Below are 23,391 nucleotides of genomic sequence, written 5' to 3'. Positions count from 1 at the left end.
CAGGCAGTTCAAAAGTCAAAATCACTGCCTAACAATAGCACTAAATTTTTTAAAAATTGGGACAGTTTATAAAATCTACCTCAGTTTTAGACAGATTAGTTAACAGTTAACCACGTCACCACCAAAAGTAGCATACTTTCAATCCCAAAAATGCCCGTCAGAGTCAATGCTGTGATATTTCATTAAACCATTCACCTCTATCAAAGCTAAACGAAGATGAACAAAAGAAAAAATATTTTGGCTAAAATTTCATATTATAGCCCTTGATATCTTTTAAATAAAAAATAACATTTTATTTGATTAACTGCATATTCTTTGTTCAAAGGTTTTTCTTTTGAGGGTAGATAAAGATGACTACCAGTTATTGCTTAACTCTGACTCCAGAAAAATCATGTTATAGTTTCTGGTTATCTACTCCAAAGGAAAACAGAGTTTTACCATTGACATCTTTTCTGGTTCACTTACTCTAAAATAAAATTTCAGGAAGGATGAAGTTTCTGTGAAGTAAGTAAATCTCAAAATTCTCTTCTCCTTGTGCTTTAGAGATGTTATTTGAAGATAGCCATGGCAAAAACCCCTCTCACTTATGTTTCAAATGTGCCCTAATTTCTCTTCCTTCTCCAAGGTTTTCTAAGCTCCTGCCTTTATAGTTCAAGCAATTTGTATTTTGATTATTTCTTTGAAGCAGAACAGTCACGTGAACTGTAAATTTTCTGTGGGCAAAATAAATACAAATAAGAGGAACTTTCGATATCTGCCTTAAATGAGTTACTTAGAATACAAATAAGAAAAGCCATTCCAACAGGGAAAGCTACTTTTATACTCCACTGTAAGTTTCTAGGCGTAGCAGCTTTGAGAGGATATATATATTGCACAAAGCTCAGTAGATGGATGGTCTTAAATGAAGTTCCCATTTGTAGAGCTTGATTGGAAGAAGGCAAAGCCTTTTCCTCAAAGAGTAGTTCGTTTAGTCATTCACACCCAAAATGCACGTGCCACTTTCAAGCCACCACTGACTAGCCAGCTAAAACGGAGGAACTCAGGCAGATGGGAGAGTTAGAGAACAGAGCAGACACTGAACAGACCTCTGACACTGAACACGTCTGCCCTTACGCTCAAAGCCATTGCAGCCACTCACCTGACATCATCAGCTAAGGGTGAGCTGGGTCCATCACTTGGCTTTTGTTCCCAGATCCATTCTCTGCCCTTCTTTCCTCGGTTGTGTACTGGAGGACACTACATTTCCCAGGCTCTCTCGCTTTCTGCTTTTAGATGGGTTTAGCTAGTGGGAGACTCTGGGTGCAAGTGTGGGGAGCAAGAAGGGAAAAAGCCAGGATAGCCCCCATTCTGTTTCAGGTGGCAACTCCAGTACTTGATGTAATACCTGTGTGGCTCCAGTTCCTAGAGGATGTCCCCTCTCTCCATGGTCTCAGTTCTCTTCAGACAGGCCCACCAGGGACCCTGACTCCTGAGCTCTGATACAACCACCTCCTGCTTTTCACACTCCAGCCCTAGGTTGGTAATAGCTTCCTTGCTTTCGCTAAATGCAGGGTCGCTTCATAATACTGTTTAGTTCCTTAGCTATTCTATCATCTGAGTAAACAGTCCCTTGTATTAGATTCTTTTGGTTTGAAATATTTAAAGGGCTCTCTTTTTACTGATACAGAAGACCATCTTTTGTTCTCTAGGAATATTTGGAAAGGACTCACTGTCCTAGTTTAACCCAAATATTTTATTGCATAACTTCTTTAAATCAGTCTGGTTGGGCAGTGAGAAAACAAAGATTAGGTTAAAAATATATCTACTCCACCAGTTTCTACCTTGCTCACTGTACACACAAAAACAACCATATATATAACTCTGAAGCACTTACCACAATCTGACACTTCTGGGGCGGTTATAGTTGACACATATTTTGTATTATTATTCAACTTCCAAATGTTTATGGATTATTAAATATATGTCAGGAAAGAAACAACCTCCAAGCTTCACTCTTGATGAAGGTATGGTAAGAGATAGAGTTACAGGTAGAATTGTTTATGCCTCACCACTTTGAATATGTTATTCCATTGTCTTTTATTCATTGTTCTGTATTTATATGTGAAATGGGGATAGTAAGGTATTTTCCCCATCAGATTGTTATGAACATTAAATAAGAGATACCGAAAATACTGCCCAGCCTACAGCAACTACTTAAAAACATCAGCTCTTATTGCTGACTAGAAGTCTTTTGTCAGTCGAATAGTCATTCCTTTGTAGGAATATGTCTCTTAGTCTCTGGTAGCTTTTAAGAATTTTGCCTGTCTTTGATAGTCTGCAGTTTTATCACAATGATTCTTTTAGACGTGAGTTTGCTTGTCTCTGTCCTATATGGATATTGGGGTACTCTTTAAATCTTAGGATGCCTTAGATGACTATTTGTTCAATTCTGGAAAATTCTCAGCCATTTTCTCTTATAACATTAGGTCTCCCTCATACACTTTATTTTATCCTAGAACTCCTATCGGACATATATTAGACTCCATCTTCCTATCTTGCATGCCTCAACTTCTCTTGTTTTTATTTCTCTCTTCCACACTCTAGGTCACTTACTTAGATCTGTGTTCCAATATATACATTATTTTTGAGTGTGTATTTTTACTGTTGTTCAACTAGGTAATTGATTTTTAAAAATTGCAGTAATTTTGTGATTGTCATTTAAAGATTTCCATTGTATCCTTTCCCATTTCTCAAATCTGTCCTTTTTATACTGTTTTGTGCTTGCTTTATCTTTATTATTTCCTCTTTACCTATTTAAACATTTAAAAAATACTTATTTAAATCTTCTTTTAGATAATTCTATTATTTCTTGTTCGTACAAGGTTTTCTTTCTGTCGCACCATCCTATTCTCCTTCTCAGTGATTCACTTCCTTCCATGGTTTGAATCTTCAACTGGAAGCTCATCTTCAGTTGAGGCTTACTTCCCTGGCATCCTGGGCTCCCTGAGCTGTGGTATTTTCCCTGTTGTGTTATGGTGGCTTTGCCGCTTCTGAGAGTCCACGGGTTTCACTCATTCTGGGTCAGTTTTTATGTTGATTTCTCAGTTAGGAGCTTCTGCTCCACACTGATGGCATGAATTTGGACCTGCTCATTCACGTGGTGATGCATTTGAATTTCCTTGGGTTACTTTTCTCTAAATTCAACCTTGGATGTAAAACAAGCTTCCTTGCTGATTCCCCCACCTGGTGGGGCTGGAGTCTGCCCATCCGCATGACTCCTGGCTTGTTGCAGGTATCACAGCTCTAGTTCCCTGTATAAATAGTGTCTGTGTCCTAGACTAGCTTCTCTGCACAGGCATCCAAACCCCCAAATGCAGCTATTAGGGCCTACATCTGCTTCTCATAAAACTCTAATACATTTTCACCTAAGCCCCTTCCCACCTCTCTGATTCTGAGTTTGCTTTGCAATTCTGAAAATGGGTATTTCTATCTTCTGGTTTTGAATTTGCATATGTGTTCACCTAACTTTCACTTTCTTATATAATATTTTATCTATTCAGAGTCTAATTCGGGGAATCCTTTCCTCAGCTTTATTCCCCATATTGACCATGCTGAAAGAAAAAAACACTTGAAAATTACAGAAAGATTCTTTCATAGAGTGTCATCTGTGCAATCTCAGAACCACCTGGAATGGGGTGTAGGTATAGTCCATTACCAGAAAGAAGATACTGTTACTCCTTGCTGATCATGAATCCACAAGAAGTCCATGAAATGATGCAAAAGATTTCTTTTCTCATCAGGTAATTAATTCATTAGGTATGCTTTTGGCTGAAGGTAACAGAAAATTCAACGAAAATTGGCTTAAACAATAAGAAAGATTTGTTTTCTTATCTATCCAAGAGCTAAAAATAGGGCCATTTCAGAGTCGGTTAACTGAGTGTCTCAACCTCATTATTGCTGCAGCTCAAATTCTTCTCATACCTCCGGCTTTCCCCGCATGGTCACGAGATGACAGTAACAGTTCCAGGCGTGTCAACCTGAATATCTATCAAGATGGAGGAAAGGGGAGAAGAGAATTTAGTTCTTCCATAGGCGTATCTTTTTAAGAGAAAGGAAGAATGTCTAGAAGTCCTCGTGGTGTAGCCCTCATCTCTAATTGGTTAGAAATGTGTCATAGGCCCGTTCTCAAACCGATCCCTGACAAGGGAAATAGAGTTACCACAAATGGCAGAGATCAAATTAGACTCACTCTGGGGTTGGTAATGAGTCCAGGCTTCCCTGAAGTACAGGGTTGCCCCACGACTGAACAGGATCAGGAATCTCTTACCTTGGAGAGCGGGAAATAGCTCTTGGGCAAAGTCAGGTCTTTCAGAGTTGGCCTTAGGAGGGGTTCGGCAGGTCCCGTCTCTGGGCTCCTTTCCCCCTGTGTTTGCATCCCCTTTTCCTCCCCCAACCCCAGCCCCTGCTGAGGTACAAGCAACCTTCGACACTATCACTGTTTCTGTCTCTATCCTGTAAGAGTGAAGGTGGAACCTTGTGATTGGTACCACCTTGCAGCCTATGGAAAGCCTAGATGTTTTTCACGTCTTCAGACTGAACCATGTATGAGCTAAATAGGGGCCATACTCATCCCTGTCCTGCTTTAGAACTTGGTCTTCAGAGGTCTCATGGCATTGTCTAGAGGTGCACACACAGGGAGCCTTTGGATGGGGACAGTATAAAGTCTCACAGCATGGGGAGATGCTACTGCTGTGGGGAAGTGAGCTGGTGATGTGCTGGTATGAAGTGAACAGGGTTTCTATCGGTACAAACTGGAGTCCCGACTGGCACAGGCTGCATGGCCTGCATTATGAATAATGGGAAATTCTCACACGAAGGCTATGTGGGTGACTGGCAATGACTCCAAGACGCCGCAGGTCATAGGCCTTTTAACATGTCCTTTACAGTGATCCTCCTTTTGGTTCACTCACTGTGCATGTCACAGGTTATGATACAGTGCCCTCTGGAACGAGTGCCCCAGGGTCAGATCACTTGTATTTATCAGTCACCTCACTTATTTCCCCACCTCCAGACACACCTCCAGACCGTCTTTATCGCTCTGCACAAAAGGTGTGTCTCTTCGTTTATTTCCTTCTAGACTTCAGGGGACCATACATTCAGAGCACAAATCATAAGTCACAGGAAAAATTTTCTCTTTCCATAAGTGCAGGGAAAACTGCCTTTAACATTGTCTGCATGGTGAGGGAAAGCATTTGTTTTTCTCCTAGAGTGTAGACAGTAGAGGTGAGTGCTCTGTTAAAATGGAATGAATGCTTCTTATACAAAAAAAGGGAAAAACAGAAAACAGCTAAGTTTTTAGAGTAAAGAAGATTGCACATTTTATTCTGCTAAATAAGTAAATTCTTCTCTTGCCAGTATTGATTGATTTGTATGTTACGGCCTTAATGCATTTTGTATTTTTTAAAAATAGTAAAAAAACCCAAAACTCATGACGGGTGAGGAAGTAAGATATAAAGGAGTAAAAGAGATGCAGAAGATCAGACACCTGCCCCATCTCACATATAACCCCAGCCTAATTAAACTGAATCTCCTTAGCCCAATAGGGATAAAAAGAAAGAAGTGAGATTGTCAAGGACCTAAGTCCATCTCATAGTCTATCTCCTAAGTCTTTTAAGCATTAAACCGTTGCTTGACAATGGTAAGATGGCTACATAACACCAGTCACACTTTCCCAGTCAAGGGGGAGGGAAGGTGGATTTGAAGGACCAGTGCCAGAGTATTAGATGAAAATGTCAGCAAAGACAGATATTGAGTCCACATCTATAGAGAGAGCTGGAAAACACACACTACAACTTACACCCAACGGACAAGAGCCTGCACCTTATGGCCTAATTAGTGGTCAGCTCCATAGGAAGACAGAGTTTGTTTCCCTTCATTCTCTAAAACAATATTGCTCAATCTTGGTTTTGATCACACCTAAAAATCTTAACTCTAAACTTTTTGAAAGTTCAAAGTAAATGAACTATTATGATTAAAAACATAACAAAGCAGTGATAATTTTAGAATCCAGTCTTTAAAAATACTATAGTTTCCTCCAAGATACGAATATACTGAATTATCCTCTACCACACTTCAAAACTCACTGTTAGGAAATAATATCCTCACTTCTTTGCTGTCTGAAATTATGCCTTTAGGGCTCTGTTTTGTTTCACTTTGATTCCTATGAAATACAAATAACCTCTAAGAATGTTGAAACATATAAGCTCCATCAGTCAGTAAAATTAAGTGAATGAATGTCAGATCTCTTCTTATTGGAAAGCACAGAATTCATTTAATAGTACTACAAAACCACTGGTACCTAAAGCTCCCTGTTTTTTGTTTTCTTCCTTTGCGGTACGTGGGCCTCTCACTGTTGTGGCCTCTCCCGTTGCGGAGCACAGGCTCCGGACGCGCAGGCTCAGCGGCCATGGCTCACGGGCCCAGCCACTCCGCGGCATGTGGGATCTTTCCGGACCGGGGCACGAACTCATATCCCCTGCATCGGCAGGCGGACTCGCAACCACTGCGCCACCAGGGAAGCCCCATGGCTCCCTGTTTTATAGCTGCCTTTGTGTTTAACCTAACATGGAAGCTGTTTTGTTTTGTGTTTCTGCATTCCCTGCCACTGGTTTCTCCTGTTTAAAAATCATTCCAAAATTATACCTCCATAGATGGGAGGGTTAAAGGGGGGGCAAGAAAGGGGAGGTGGAGAGTGGAAAAAGAAGGAACTGCTGAGGAGAAAAAGGGGCAAAACCAATAAGGCTAATTAATGTTGCCTCTTCCCTATGGCAGATGGAAACTGACTCACAGAAAAAATGATGTGAATTATTTGTTTCAGTTGAGTTTTTTCCTTCCTTAAAATAAAATAGAGTGACTTCGGGTCAGAGCAAGATGGCGTAGATGAATTTCTCCCTGCTCCTCCCCACTCCACAGAAATATAAACCCTGGAAACCACACAAGAGACAACCAAGGAGAATGCTGAAAGGGTGTAAGACGAAGGTGAGAAGGTCTCCTCAGGACTTAAGGAATAAAATAGTGGCAGGGTGTCCCCCAACAGGGGCAGATGGCCTGGACCCATCATATCCCAATCCCTGACCTAACAAGAGAAGGCAGCCCAGATGGGGTCATTCTTCTCCCAGATGGAAAAGGAGTCATGCTTGCAACATCAGGCATAAACCAAGCAGACCAAAAAAATACCACAAAGGCTCTGAAAATTAAACTGCCGTTGAAACCACAGCCCACAAAGTAGGCCAAGATCTATAAGTGAAATCTAAACAGGTGACTGCCTGTTAAAATGGAAGATTTAGACAGGACCTAGAGTCTCCTAACATAATAGGCAAAATGTCCATAATACAACTTGAAATCATGTCACACCAAGAACCAAGAAAATCACAACTCGAAAGGCAGAAGACAGCCAACGGATGGCAACATCCACAGATGTAAATCAGATGTTGGAATTACCTGACCAGAATTTTAGAGCAGTCATCATAAAAATGATTCAGCAATCAATTATAAAGTCTCTTGAAACAAATGGAAAAATAGAAAGTTTCAGCAAGGAAATAAAATTAATTATCTTAAAAAAAATGGAAATTATAGAACTCAAAAATACAGCATCACCAATGAATCACTCAGTGGATAGAATCAAGAGTAGAGTGGAGATGACAGAGGATAAAAGTGGTGATCTTGAGGACACAGTAGAATTCACCCAATCTGCATAAGAGAGAAAATAGACTGAAAAAATAAGGCAAAGTGTATAAGGATCTCTCTGTATTCTTTCTTTCTTTTTTTTTTTTAATGAATATATGTGTTCTGTATTAGGATGCTCACAAGAATGACACAGTAGCACTGTCCTTCTGATGTGATAGAGAATACATACATCTGACCCACATCATGGCAGGAAATAGGCAAGGGGTAAGGGCTCTCAGAGCTGGTACCAAGTGTCTACTGAAGAAATCTCCATTCACCAAAGCAAGGATGTTCCCTTGAATTCCATCATCTTTGCTGTAGCTTCCAGTTCTCCATGACTGGCCCAGAATCCTCCATTCCAGAACCTCTTGCCACACCTTCAAGACCTAGGTCAACTGTCCCATGTCTCACTCACCAAGGCGCCTCGAATTTTGCAGCGTATCTCTTTGGTATGTTGCTGCCCTGCCACCCTCAGAGGCATAGGTGGGAGTTGGGGGGAAATATATTACCAAAAGCAAACAGCAGGGGTACATCAGAAACTGACTCTTGGGACATATACCCAACAACCTCACAGAATACATGCTTCCTCCCCAAATGATACATAATGTCCTAGAGAGCAAAGAAAACCCCTTGATTATTCAAACATGATCCTGTATGCTGGGCACAAGGGATACAAAGTGGACAGTGCTTACTTCCATCATGCCCTGCACAGTAGGAAGGTGGCACCTGAAAGCTGGAACCAAATCTCTACCTTGGCTCTTCCCTGCCTTTGAATGGTGTCACCCACCCTGCTTCCACCTGTTCTGGGCATGCATTTTCCAAAAGGGAGGATAAGATGGCAGAGAGAGAGTGGAAGTGGAGATTACAGGAGAGGCTGGGAAGGAGATGACAACCTAAAAACAAGACAAAAACAATACAAAAATACAAAAACCAAATTGAGCACTAAAATATTTTATAACAATAGAAGGTAGCTGGAAATACTATATGCTAACAGACAAACGATACATAACCCCTGGGGTAGCAGTCAGCAGCAGGGAGTGTGGCAGAGGCCACCTGTTTAGACTAAGAGCCTTTCAATGGACTGTTGGATGGATTGGATCTGCTGCTTCAGTTGTGAGCCTTCTTTGATGGTGACAGAACAGGCGATGACAGGCCTGGAGGCCCCACAGGCTCGCCCCAGGGCCTGCTTGGAGCGCACAAACACGTAGGGCACATTCTTGTCCTCACACAGCAGTGGGAGGTGCAGGATGATCTCCAGGGGCTCGGCGTCTGCAGCCATCACAATGAACTCAGAGATGCCTCTATTGAGGGTTTTTGTGGCCTCATTGGCTCCTTTTCGAAGCTGCTTGTAGTTACATGACTGCTGAACGAGGTCCAATAGTTTCTTGGTGAGGTGGGCATCTGCAAGAGGGTAGGCCTTCGGATTTACATCAGCCTCAGTCATTCCTGAGCACTGAGCAGTTCGCCCACAGCGGTGCCGTCTAACCCTGGGTTTGGAGGCTGCAGATTATACATGTGTGCGGTGCCGCGGTGCTGCGGCGGCACCGCGGTTCTAGGTGGTGATCCATGGGTGATGGCCCAGTGGGAACACTCACCATTGAGTCCGCCTCGGCGGTGTCCTGCCTGATGCTGCAAGGACCTCTGTATTATTTCTTAACAGTTACATGTGAACCTACAATTACATCAAGAAAAACTTTGTTAAGAAAGGAAATAGCTTTTCAGTATCACATTAATAATTGAAATTTTTACTACTGCATTTAACTGTTGCCTGTAACATGTACAAAACATCTTTTATGAGAAACAAGCAATCAGCACAGGCCACTTGGCCCAGAGCAGAACATACTGCACTCAGTTAACAAGAACTCTGCTTACAGGCAAGTTATCATTTCAATAGATATTGAAAAATAAATTTCAGAGCTTAGAAAGTCGACTTTTCTCATTTAACAGTTCTGCAGAGGGGCAGCTCCAGAGTTTCTATAGAGCTGGGCCTTCTTAGAGGCAGCCCTTTGTTCATTTTATAAATTGGGGAGAGCTAAACTGCTAAAAGACTACAACATCAGAATATGATTCCTTTTCTTCCATCTTGACCCTAAAACAATGCAGGGCAGAAGTTCTTGGTTAGGATGCCTGTTCTGTAGTCCTAAACCTTCCCTCCAGTGGTACCCAAAGGTCTAGCCGCAGTCTCCAACCAAGCTTTTGTCAGAAATAAAGTTGACATTTTGATCTTTATTTATACTTGCCCTGGGTCTATTGCTCAAGTATTTCTAAACTCAGGTAAAGAAGAAGGGGGCTTGAGGTCAGCCATGTGATTGGAAAGGGGAATGGCCGTGGCCATTGGCAACATTGCTATAGGCTGTCTCTGCACAGCAAACACTTGGAAAAAGTGGCGTATGGAAATGGGATAGAATAAATGCAGCCTGCAGAACAACTCTTGATGCTTCTGCCGTTGATCTCAATTTTGTGTAGCATTATCCTTTTCAGTTTCATTAATGATAAATAAAAATGGAATGATATTTCCAATCAAATTTAAGTTGGAGGAAGGCATATTCCATATAGAGTGAATAACGTTTAAATATGCAGAATCAATTGCATAGATTTCTAGGTGGAATTTAACGGTGGCAATAGTATCAATATGGGGCAGAGGCAAAGAGTAATAGAAGCACCAGGGCCTGGTGGCTGGGATGTAGCGTGTGGACCGTGAAGCACCTTGTGTGCTGTGCAAAGGAACGTGATCCTTATCTTGGAGTTGCCAGGAAACTGATGTTGTATTTATTTTCCACTTCTTGAGATGAAGAAAAGAGAATTTAACTTTGTACCTCTCCTCAAGGTTTAGAGATTTGCCTCCTAACTACACACCAGATTTATGATAATGCTCACATTCATACCATGCCTCTCAGGGAGCTAGAACATTGGTTTTTAAATTCCAGTGGGTTTCGGAATTAGCTGAGTTCTCCATTAACTGTGCTGACCCCTAGACCCTACCCTCAAAGAGCCTGGTTGAGTTGCTCTTGAGTGAGCTCTGGCAAGCTGGGTTGATTCTGAGGGCCCAGATCTTTGGATTACACTTTGAGGACTGTAAATGATTACAATTTAAACAAAACTCCCCCTACTCCTGTCCTGTGAACGAAAGGTCTGAATGTACTTTCAGATGGAATTTAGCAACGTTGCTTCCAGTCTCCACTAGAGGGTAGTATATCAGAATTCTGAGTTTTGAACAAAACTTGTTTAAATTGTGCGATTTTTTGTTGTTGTTGTTTTGGGGTGTTTTTTGTTTGTTTGTTGTTTTGAGAATCAGAGGGTTTAAAACTTTTTTTTAATGTGGATTTTTTCCCACATGGAAATGTTGAAAGGAAAAGCATTCTTTGGAAAACTTATTCTCCCTTTGTTTTTTTCTAGTTTAATCAAATGACTTGCTCAGATTAAAATATTTCCTCAGTTGCTAACGCACTGTCGTTCTGGGTGATGGAATTATAGGATGTTAGTGATAATACCTCCTCTGTTTTACAGATGAGAGACATGAACCCCAGGAATAAACTAGCTCAAGGCCTCTACAGTTAGTAGTGGAGTTGAGGATAGACCCCAGCTGGCCTGACCATCAATTCAACATCATGTTCCATAAACCATCTTATAAAAAATTTAGATAATTTTGGGAGTGCTGGGGATGGAGAAGGGAATGCTGCATTATCACATTTTAGTTCCTTTAGCTACAGTTCTAATGAGAGTCAGAACCTGAAATATTCATTTGAAACAGACTTGAGAGCTGTATGAAGTAACCATGCTTAATGACTTTATAAATCTGGTGTCTCCTCTGTAGATGAAGCTCCCCACTTCTCTTTTTCTCTTTTTCTGCTGGATTATACCAGTTCTGAGTTAAAACTCTTTGATTTCTGTCTTTTGATCTTGTGCGCATGGCTTTATTGTTGTTGTTTCTAAATGGTGGAAACATAGCTTCCAAGTAAGGACGAAATGAATTAGGATTTAAAAGAACAATAGCAAGTGAGCATTGTCAAATAAGGGAAAAATGGGTATAAATGTTCCAGTAGGTCAGCCAGTTTATATTTTAAGTTGTCTTGGCTTTGATAAAGAAATCTGTGCAAAAGAGTTGCACTCTCTCTCTCTCTCTCTCTTTTTTTTCCTTTCTTTTCTGACATGATGCATTTGCTTCCCTGAATGCCTTAGTGTCTGGTGAAGCCACGTGCTTTTTTTTTTTTTTGACATGGTTCTCACCCCCAAGAGCTGCTAAAAGAAAAAGTGACCTTTTTTTAGAAGGATGTTGACCACTTTCAATCTAGGTGCTAGTATTTGGCCAGCCCAACAATGGTATTATGGTATTATCCCCATGAGGAAGTAGCAATAGTGTTACTTCTTTGTTGTGATGGGAGTGATTTCCTGAGATGGAAGATTTAAGAATTTAATTGGGGTATAAGAAGGAGTCAATAGGCAGTAACCTAACATTTTCCCCTTTTTAATGGGAAACTACCGGTCATTTCATGCCCTTTAAAATGGTATCTCCTGAGCATCCCACTTATATAAAACCCTAAATTTCCAAGGTGTAAACCAGCCTTACTATTATAATAAAAGCGAATTTTGCCAAGCTCCTGGTAAGTGTCAAGCAATAGGCTAAGAGGTTAATCCATCAGATCTTATTTATCCCTCATAACCTTATAAGGTAATTGCTATTATTATCCCCATTTTACAGATGATGAAACTGAGACTGACATGGACTAAGGAATTAATATAAAAAACTAGAAGTAGATGAGTTGTTACTTAAATCCAGGCAGGCGAAGTACAAGTGCCTGCACTTCACCACTCTGTTGTCCCATGCTTAATTTACATACAGCCCCTAGGATGGCAACACAGAGAGAAGTGTATCCCATGGTGCAGAACCATTTAAAATTGAAACATGATGTGTATCTATCTTCTCTTTAAGGTTAACATGTTCTTAGCAGGGGGAAAAAAGGTTAATTATTGGCCACACCTCAGCCAGTAAGAATAGCCTGCAAAAGCTGAGATAGGGTTAATGTCTAGGATAAAATTCAAGCCAGACCTGATTTTCATGCTCTATTTACTGTAGCAGACCAGAATCCTTCCTTCAGAATCTCTGAAAACAGAAAGAATAAATAGCAAATATATTAAAAGGACCAGAACCTAAAATTGCAGTGCATATTTACATTAGAGACAGGTGTTATTTCAGATATAGCTTAAATTACATTTCTGGGGCATCAATTGGGTATGTGCCTCAATTCACAAGAGTTTAAAGCTCCATCTTTACAAGATTATCCAGAGCGTTCACTGAGACGTGCAAGAGGGAAAAGAAAAGCACTGGAAGGAAAGAGAAACACTGAAATTCCTACTCCAAGGATTGGCCTGGGTATATACTGGGTGGTCCATGTACCACAGGTGGTGTCTGAGATGATGCAAGATGGTACATGAATACATTTTTATAGAGAAATGTTAATAATTGCATAATAATTAAATGAGTTTTAGGGGGGGAAACCTAGCATCTAAAAGTCAGTGGTTTTTATGGATAGCTCTTAGGACAAGTCTGGGTTTTAAGGAGTGAGCAAACAAATTTGATTTGAACAAAAGTATTAAGTGAATAATATTCATAGAGATAGACAGATATGGGAAGAATTTTGAAGGTGTTATACAAGAGGAATTGAAGTTTGGGAAACTTTAGTGTGGCAGAATCAGTATATGATAAAGGATCTAGATATGTGGGTCCAATTTCTTGTTCTGAAATGGACCAACCATATGACTGGGGGTAAACCATTTCACACCTCTAATCCACAGTAGCTTTGACTAAAAAATGAGAGGTCTAGACCAGATCAGGGAGGCCCTTCCAGGGGCCAGGGACCCATAGAAGACCTTGGCATTACCACAAAGGATCTGAGAACTCATGTACTCAGTAAGCAATGACTCGAGATGCAATCAGTACATCCTAATGGTAAACATATGACTGATTTACAAAAGCATATAGATGCTGTCATGATTAGTTATGAATTTAATTAACTTGAACTAACTTAAGTGAAAACTCTACTGAATGCATAGGTACTTGAACTTAATGTACATTCTCCAAAAAACAGATACTAAAAGTACAATTGATATTTTTGATATCGTCACACATCCATGCAGATTTTCCCTATTAATACAGTTTAAACTTCCATACTGTGGAAAAATTACAACTGTGCACAACACAGAAAGGTGGCCCAAGAGATGGTGAATGGAAGCTAATTAGTTCCCCTGTTACATTAGTTCCCCTGTTCCCCTGCTGAGGGGAAAATACCCTCATTTGATCTTTTATCTGACCTAGAATATCTGCACACAGAAGAGACACACTCATCCTAATGACCTTACATACCCAGGCCAAATTTCAAAAAAGTAAATTTGTAGATAACTGTTTTGGATGGAAATTACCTTAATGATAACAATGGTAATAATGATTGAATTGCACCCATTTATTTAGTATATAATGTGTGTGTGTGTATATATCAGATGCTGTGCTCAGTAAATCTTTCAGTGTATGAACACCCTTAATTTGTAGTTGATGAAACTGTAAGTCAGGGAGGTTGAGGTTTGTGCCCAAGACCATAAATCCATAAGGTGCCAATACCAGGATTCAAATCCAGAGCTCTTTGGTTCCAAATGTCTACCATACTACGCTGTTTTCTGAGATACTGAAAGTGGAGAGTTCTAAACAGACATAGGCATAGGAGAAAGAGCTGTAAGTATAAGTTCAGCAGAATTTTCTTTGAAGGAAGATAAAGGCTCTGAAGTTAAAAGAAGAGATGATTCAATCATATAAGACCCATTGGGGGTCACTGTTAGGATTAGGCCAGGACTGAGAGTGAGTATTAAGTTTTCACAGCTAAGGTCCCATTACTGTATCTCCTGCCAATTATTGAAAAGTCTTTCTCAAAAGTTAGGCTACTGAATAATGACAGGATTCTGATGGCTGTCCCCATACTTATAGAACTGTTCAGACATATTTTTTGCAGCATCAGTTGGCATCATCCAACAACCTGGTAATTTGAGGGACTAGACTGATGTAGAAAGCTTATTGCTGATTGCTTGAATCAAACATTGTAATCATCATATATCCGTAGTTGTTCTCCTATGTCAAGGAAACGCCTGTGAGACAAGCCCAATGGGAAAGGAGTTAAATAATATTCTGGGTACACGATCACTTGTAGAATGGCTTGGGACATTGTTTGTTTGCACTCCAGCTACGCTGAATAGAAAAGAAACTCATTCATCCTTTCATTCAAAATACATTTGATGAGTTCCTATCATGTAGAAGTTACTAATTACTAAAGAATGCCAGTAAATGATACAGGAATCAGAGTCAGAGAAGTCCCAATCTTTACCCCTCACTGATCGTCAAGACTGATTTTCTAACTAAAAGTGCATGTTTTCTTCTGGCCACTGTTGTCTATATATAACAGTGATTTATGATACCATAGTTGTGAGAACACTGGACAAAGAGACAGGGAGAAGTGATCAAGTCCCAGTTTTCCTGCCTACCAGCTAAAGGACCTTGGATAAATTGGGAAACTCTGGGATTCAGAATATATGGAGATAAGAATATTTCAAGTCAAAGAAAGATCTAAAGCAATGATCCTTTCCCCCATCTTATAAAGACTATTTACTCTCCTCCAGATCTACATGAGAGAATCCCAGGGTTCAGAGAAGCTCATGAAATAACATCACTCCAAGATGTATGCAATCAAGCTATTTGCTGGTGTCTGGTGTCTCAGGTGGGCGGGAAGCAAAAACAAGTTTTACTTTTTCCTGTGCAACTCCTGGAGTAGCCGCTTGGTGGTGCCAGATGGCCTGTGTTTGTTTATTTGCAGACAAAACTTCCAGAAACAGTTTTTTTTTCTATACTTATAAGACTACCAGGGAGTCCTCTCCTCTTTGCTGTTTATACATATCTTCAGTCCGGGTTTAACCCATAAAAAGGTATTGAAGGGGACATCTGGAAATCTTAAGAGCATAGTAAACTGAGGAGAAAATAAATAAAGGAGAAATGAAACTAAGGAGAAAGATAGAGGAAGGAAACAAATGTAATACTCAGCAAAGTGTCACAAATGTCAGATTCAGAAACAAATTCAAGTAATTGCCTTTAACCATAAGTTAAAGAGGTGGTATGGTCGCTCGCAGGTGCAACTGTCTCATCTATAAAATGAAGATAATGATACCTTATCTTCCTAGAGGGAAGGCTGGCTTTCAGCTCCAAGACCGCAGGCTCTGTTAAAGGGACTGATCAAATTGAGACCGTGTTTACCTCTCAGAGGCCGCTCTCCCCTCATGGTAGGAGGAGTCTAAGCAGAATGGGTTTATCTGGCCAAGATGGCAGTTACACGTTCAAGTTTGGAGAGTCTTCATAAACCCCCTGTGCACTGCTGCCCCTGTCGCCTGAGCCATCTCATCTCCCTGGTGACCTAAGACAACAGCCTCCTATATGGCCTCCCCTCTCCCTCCCTTCCTCTCTATAACCCATTCTGCATCCAACTGCCTGAGTCAATTCAGTCATGCACTCTCCTCCTTCAAACCCTTCGATGGCCACCCGTCACATTTAGAATAAAATCCAAACTCCTTCCTGTGGATGCCAAGGTCCTACATGATCTGGTGTCTGCCTGCCTGTGGCAGGCAGTGCTGGTTGACTATCCAATACTGTATCAATGTTCTCTTCTTTCTTGTGAGCAGAAATCTGATGCTGTGAGTGACAGCATGAGCTCAGTCATAAACTCAACTCCTTGGATTCATGTGAGTTAGGAGTAGCCAGACAACCCATTTCTAGCTAAGGAAGTATGAGGGGAAGACTTCTGGTGAGGTCCTTCTGGGAAAGCTCTTGTTCCCCATCATTTCCGAAAAGGACAAATTCAGCATGCATGGCTCTTTTACCCTTCGCCTATCTTCTTCCTGCCTTGATTAGGAATGGAATACCCATAGGGAGAGTGACTATTTCATGACCATGAGGATAAAGCCTACATGCTCAATATAGAGAAGCAAAAGATAAAGGTATCTTGAGGCCCTGATAGCACAGAATGTGATACCACCTTGAACCCCATACCTCTAGATTTTTTCTAATGTGATAAAAATACACCTATATTCAGTTAAGTGACTGTTAAGTGACTGTTGTCTGGTTTTTGTTTCAAGTTGCCAAAAATAATTTTATGTAATATTCTCTCTCTGATTTTGTCTTTTATGTTTCTCCCTTACTCATCCCACTTGGTACAGGTGTGCTGTGCTGTGCATCCCAGATCTTCCCCTTCAAACAGAAAGGTCTGTTTTCCTACCTTTTAGGAAGATTAAGTAACAGTATTCACCTCTTAGACTTAGAGGATGGCCTTGTTTGAAGAGAGGCGTCTTTCCGAAAGTATCACACTCCTTCTGAGGCAGCCCACATGCAGTGTCTAAGAGGCTTAGGGATAGAAATCTCAGCCCCATCCTTTTTCCAAAGGGGACAACCATGAAGGACTATTCCAAATTCAGAGTTATTGTGGGGTTGGATGAGGCCTTTGTTGAGACTGTGTCATAGCCCAACTACTCTCTCTTTCCAACTTTGCTTCTTCCCTTCACTTCCAAAAATATCGATCCCCGAAGTATTCCCTAATAAACCTCCTGCGTGTTTTTTTTTTTTTTTTTTGCAACCTATATATTTTATTAATCCTCCTGCATGTTAATCACCATCTATGAGTCTTCTCAGGGAGCCCAACTTTCAAGGACCCATGTCCCTTCCAGGCTCAAGCAGGAAAACTCCCTGTGTTCTCGTGGAGCCTCTTCCCTTCCCCTGAGGAGTGTGGAGCCCAGGTTTGAGAGATGGGAACATAAGATCTCTGAGTCATCGCATGCAGTACAGCAGCCGAGGGACTGCTTGATCTACAGCAGATTTTGAGTCATCGAGAAATACATTCTTACGTGTTCAACCACTGAGATTTGGTGGTTGTTACCAAAGCCTAAAACTAGCCTAGCCTGTTACAGGGTTTTGACTACACAAATGTAACAAAAACTTTCCGGCACTTATTCTGAAATGCCTTTTGCTCGTCAAGATAAAAAAATGTGACTGGTCTTTTTTCAGCCACCTATAGACTCCCCCTTACACCTTGAGTTAAAAATCACAGGACAGAGGTCAGGAGGCATTTTGTAAGAGATGAGAATATTTTAAAATTTGAAATAGGCCCTTTTCCTCAAACTCAATGCATAACACCAGTTCTGACCTCCTCCGGATCAGTCTTTCTAAATGTTCACGGTATTGTCCTAGTCTTAGGTTCTGCCGTTTACCACCTTCCTTTTGGGTTTGGCTGAGCCACGAATTATCCTGAAACTTGGCAGTACGCTGTATAAGGAGTTGAGTTCTTTCATCTAGACAGCCAAGGCCATGCTCACAGCTGTTCACTGCTTGTCCCTTTATTAGGAAGAATATTTTGCTTAAAGGATCTCTAAAGTGGCAGAAGCTTGACACACAACTTCCATTAAACAAGAAGTCTACAGAAAGGAGCCATGCTCTGCTCAGCACTTTGCAAGAAACTGTTGGGTATGGACTCTCGCATAGAGGCATATAGGATATTCTTCTACTACTGTTCTGATGGCTGCCTTAACTACTACCATCAGCTGCCACTTATTGATAATCAACAATGTGCCTGGCTCTGTGCTACCCCTTTAGAGATGTTGCTTAATTTGGTTCTCCCTACATCAGTGTATGGTACAAATTCTTATTCCTATTTTACCACCAAGGAAACTGAGACTCAGAAAAGGCAAACTTTCCTAAAATTGTACAGCTGCATAGCATTAAAGCCAGGATTCAAATCTGGTTTTGCCGACTTAAGAGCCCATGCCTTTAACCACAGACCTCTGCCGACTTCCATGTGGGGAAAGAGGAGAGTCACAAATGCAGGGCTGAGATATGCTTCCCCTCAGTCTGTCTGTTTATCTCCTGGCTGCTTTGTGCTTTGCTTAGGATCTAGAAGGTCTGACACAGGAGATACTTTTTCAGCTTGGAAGGACTCATTTTCAATAAAAAAGAGTAGTTTGATGGCCCTTACTTCAGGGAAGGGAAAGGCATTTTAAAGCTAGTACAAGTGAGTTTTCCCCTTGAATTCAGTGTTAAATGGCTCTTGCAAGGACTCCCTGAAAGTTGTTTTCCCCCCACCAGCCAGATTTTGGCTGACAGATTACATCTTTGCCTGAGAAGTTGCTGCCAGGCTAAACACCGTCACACGTGCTCCTTTGTGCCAATGGCGTGTTGTCAGGGATGAGGATGCAACCAGCAAGCACGGCCAGAGAGGCTAAGATAGAGTCATACAGACCGTCTGCATGGCTCTCCAGCCTCCTGGGCTGCTTTGAGACCCTCCCAAGGACATCCTTTACACTGGGGTATTATCCACGAAGCACTGAAGAAGAATCTCCCCTTTCTGTAAGACACTCTCTGTCAGGGACTGGTGTTTATCTGTATCTTCCTTAAATTGCCAGTGACACTGCAGAGAAGACCTGTAAGACTGAACTTGGGTGGCGTCAAGTGGATGGAGACATCTGCTACATTATACAGCTAGCAGTTCAGCTCTTGCAGCTGACAGCAAAATGTCTTCACACGTTGCAGGGGTGATTCTGTTCCCTGCTCTCCTTTCCTGGGAGGTTGCCCTTCAGCATCTGGGTCTGAGAATGCCCGTCGGTCCGACATAGCCCGCAAGGAGGAACGTGTTCTCAGTGGTCCAGAGGAGACCCCCAGGGCCTGGCTGCTCACCACACTGCCTTCCCCGGCAGCATCCCTTGCATGGCTGAAGGGGAGCAGGATTAGACCAGTGTTTCCTAAAATATATTTGATTCTTTCTCATGAAAATTGTTGATTCACAGTGAGTATAAACATATTGAATAGCTACTCAATCCTAGGGCTCCTTTTTCTTGTGTCTCTAGGTGAAATCTCTTTTCATCTCTTTCCATTCTCTTTCAAGGTGAAATCATCCAGTCCCGTGGATCGAAAGTCTTGACTTCCCAAATGATATATCATTTAACCTTCTCCTTGGAACACTAAACTTATCTACCCTAGTGTCTGCTTGACAGCGCCACTTGCAGTTATCACAGGCTTTCAAACTAAAGATATTTAGTTCCAAATTCTTCACTTCTTCCCCTTCAATTTGATTTGTGCATCTTCCAGTCTTTCCCATACTCCTCTCAATCAAATTAGAAGCCAAGTGGATCGATCAGAGTCCAGTTGGGAGAGAAACCACAACAGTAAATTGAACAGAGACTTGTTCAAATACAAAGATATATTTGTATTTGATATATAGGTATAGAGTTGTTAACCAGATAATATGAATATGGCTGGTGAGGGCCTACTGTATAGCACAGGGGGAAAAAAAGGTACAGTCTGTTTGCAGGACATATATTAAGTTAATGCTAAAAATGCATTCCAGGGCTTCCCTGGTGGCACAGTGGTTGAGAGTCCGCCTGCCGATGCAGGGGACACGGGTTCGTGCCCCGGTCCGGGAAGATCCCACATGCCGCGGAGCGGCTGGGCCCGTGAGCCATGGCCGTTGAGCCTGCGCGTCCAAAGCCTGTGCTCCGCAACGGGAGAGGCCGCAACAGTGAGAGGCCTGCGTACTGCAAAAAAAAAAAAAAAAAAAAAAAATGCATTCCAATATACATTCAATGCAGACAAATACCATTTGATTCCACTTCTACGAGGTACCTAGAATAGTCAAATTCATAGAGTCATAAAGTACATTGGTAGATGCCAGGGGCCTGCGGGGAGGGGGAGGGGGAGTTAGTGTTTAATGGGGACAGAGTTTCAGTTTAGGAAGGTGAAAAAGCGGGAGATGGATGATGGTGAGAGTTGCACAACAATGTGAATGTACTTAGTGCCACTGAACTGTACAGTTAAATAGGGTTAAAATAGTATGTTTTATATTATGTGACTTCTACGACAATAAAAAACATTAAAAAAAAATTAGAGGTGAAGGTCAGACACCCCAGGAAGCAGTGCCAGTTGGCACTGGTGTCTCTGAAAGGAGGGCCATGAGGCTGGTTCTGTGAGTGTCGGAAAACTGCGACCTGGGTTAGCCTCTGCCACGGGCAGGAAGAGCTTCTGCTGGGGTCAAGAAGTCGGAGGCTGGAGTGATTTTTATGGGAGCAGAAAGCCTACAGGAAGGACCTGGGCCCTTCTCTTTCCTCCTGCTTTTCAGTCTCTCTGTCACACTTGCTATTGGCAGAGATTGACAGGGAGCAGCTGGGAAAGCAGAAAGGTGGTTTGTTGCGTTCCAGCCCCAGAACCACACGGTGGAGTGTAGAAGGGCAGCCTTCAAGCTGAGAGACAGTAACCTAATAATCAACCTATCCATTATTAGCCACTTGATAATTCAGTTATCCTTGGTTCTTTCTTCCTGTTTAACTACAGCAGCAAGTCCACCAGGAAGTCCTGATACTACTGTCTCCAAAATAGTCCTTAATTTTGTTGACTTTTTTCCTTCTTTCCTGACATAAACTTGATCTAAAGCTCCATAACCTCTAACCTGGACTCTGGCAATATCTGTCTAACTGGATTTCTAAATTTCACTCTTGCTCTCCTCCAAATTACATATTCATTCAATCAAGGTTCATTGGGCACCTATTATGCACCAGGAACCAACCCAGTCACTTTGATTACAACAGTGAAGAAAACAGATGAAGCCCTGTCCTTGTAGAGCTTTCGTTTTAGTCACTCTTGTCGACCCAGAGCAGCAAGGTGGCTCGATTATAATTGACTTTACACTGTGTAGCGTCAGAGGCTTTTCTATTTCAAATACTGTAGAACAAAAGCCAAACTCTATGAAGTATAAAGTCTGGTATGATCTGATGACTTCCCACCTCTTCAAACTCCGTGCTGTCCCTCTTCTTCTGTATGCTCTGAACACAGTGGCCAAGTTTCAGTTTCCTGGACATGCCAACATTTTAATTCTCGTCCTTGTTAGACATATGTCTCCCCCACTAGACTGAAAGTTTCATGAGAGCAGGATCAGTGTCTATAGGCTAGCAAATAGTGCAGTGCCAGCTATTCTATATTTGTAGAATGAATTAATCACTTAAAAGCTCCAAGAAGTCAGTTTAATGTTGTATAACCCAGCAATATCCAAACTTATTTGGCCACAGAATCATTCTTAACGTATTATCTCTCAACCCTCCTGAAGAACTCATGATTTGTTAATACACATTGGGGAACGCAAGCTTTCAGCTGGATCCTCTCTGGCCCCTTGCTTAACTCCAGTAAAAACACCTTTCAACCACAGAGTACTTAGAATCAAGTTTTACTCTCTCAAAATGCAAAGAGAAAAGGATTTATGGGTCCTTTTTATGAGACCCCAGGAGGCATCCTAGGTTGGAGACAAAGCTATGGTCATTGAGTTCTAAAAAGATTGGATTCCAATGCCAACTTTCATCTGTAAAGTGAAGATTACAATTCTGACATTTCAGGATAGTTGGAAAGGTATAATGAAATAAAACACACAAAGCACCTGGTATAATATGTGGCACAGAGTAGGTTCTCAATAAATATTAATTCCCACACTCTCACCTATTCCCTTTTGTCCATCTATTGAGACATAAATAGCTAACAGTCTGCAGGGAATAATGGAGAAATAGACAGCAAAACTTTGGTACAGATTTTATTAACTACTAGTGGAAAGGATTATCAACTAATGCATTTTTATAATTTTTCATCTGTATAATTTGCTCAGCTCTCCAGTAAATGTAAGACATGGTCCTGCCCTTGAGAATTTAAAAATAATTGGGGAAAAACAACTAACTGAAAAGAAATAACTAGAGAGATAAAAGATGCCAGTAAGAAATAAGAGTTATAAGAAAGGAGGCATAAGGTTTGACATATCTGAGGTTCTCTCATAAAGGCATGGATTTGCGATTCCTCTTAGGGAGCCTCCTATACTGAGCAGTTTCACAAACACTTTTGGATGGACTTGGGGAAATCCACCCCAAATAAAAGGAAATTCTGATTTAACAATGTGTCCTTCCAAGATCAAGGCACATATTAAGGAGTCTGTCCTCAAAAATCCCCAACTAAAGAAAGATCCAAACTACTTTCTAAAACCTGACTTCTCAGCAGAGTACTTCATTACAGATCCTGGTGAAATCAATTGGGTAATGATTACCCAGTAATTAGTTAAGTCCATGTCACCTGTAACCTGCCTTCGCTAATCAAGCTCGTTTTACTTGTTGCTACAAAAGCCTTGCTTGTCCTCCAAGGGGCACGTAGCCTTAACTGTAAGACGTTCACCTGAGTTGTTTTCCAGGAACTTGGACTCAGCTGTGTCTAGTTCTGGCTGAGCCTGTTACGCCAAGATAGGCCCACTGACCCTCCAACTGGGCATGTGCCAGTGTCCGCTCGGTGACCTTTTGACGTCAGAGGACGGAAAACTCCACCCTCAGATCGTGCTAAGCACCTCCAATTGCCCGTGCGGAGCCCTGTAGCCTAGTTACGCCTGCGCAGAAGGAAGATTCCCGCACCTTTTTCCAATCACCTTTCCCCACGCCCCACACGCCTCTGCCCGCCCTGCTGCTTTGTTCCTCATCCCATAAATACCCCACCCCAGGCTACTACCCTCCTCCAGCTTTTTGCCTTCCGGGCGGGCGGGAGGTGGGTTTGAGATGTGTTCTTCTGTTTTCTTTCTTGGCTTTCTGCTGAACCTCCTTTTTGCT

The 23,391-nt window shown here is 41.6% G+C and overlaps 1 pseudogene; it reads right to left on the bottom strand.

The window, feature by feature from the left end:
* Positions 1 to 8,530: 8,530 nt before the first annotated feature.
* LOC117313964 (NHP2-like protein 1 pseudogene) lies at positions 8,531 to 9,221 on the bottom strand (annotated as a pseudogene).
* Between the last annotated feature and the right edge of the window lie 14,170 nt (positions 9,222 to 23,391).

The sequence above is a fragment of the Tursiops truncatus genome, chromosome 10 (genome assembly GCF_011762595.2).
Source record: "Tursiops truncatus isolate mTurTru1 chromosome 10, mTurTru1.mat.Y, whole genome shotgun sequence".
Lineage (NCBI taxonomy): Eukaryota > Metazoa > Chordata > Mammalia > Artiodactyla > Delphinidae > Tursiops > Tursiops truncatus.
This window is presented reverse-complemented; position numbering and strand designations above follow the sequence as displayed.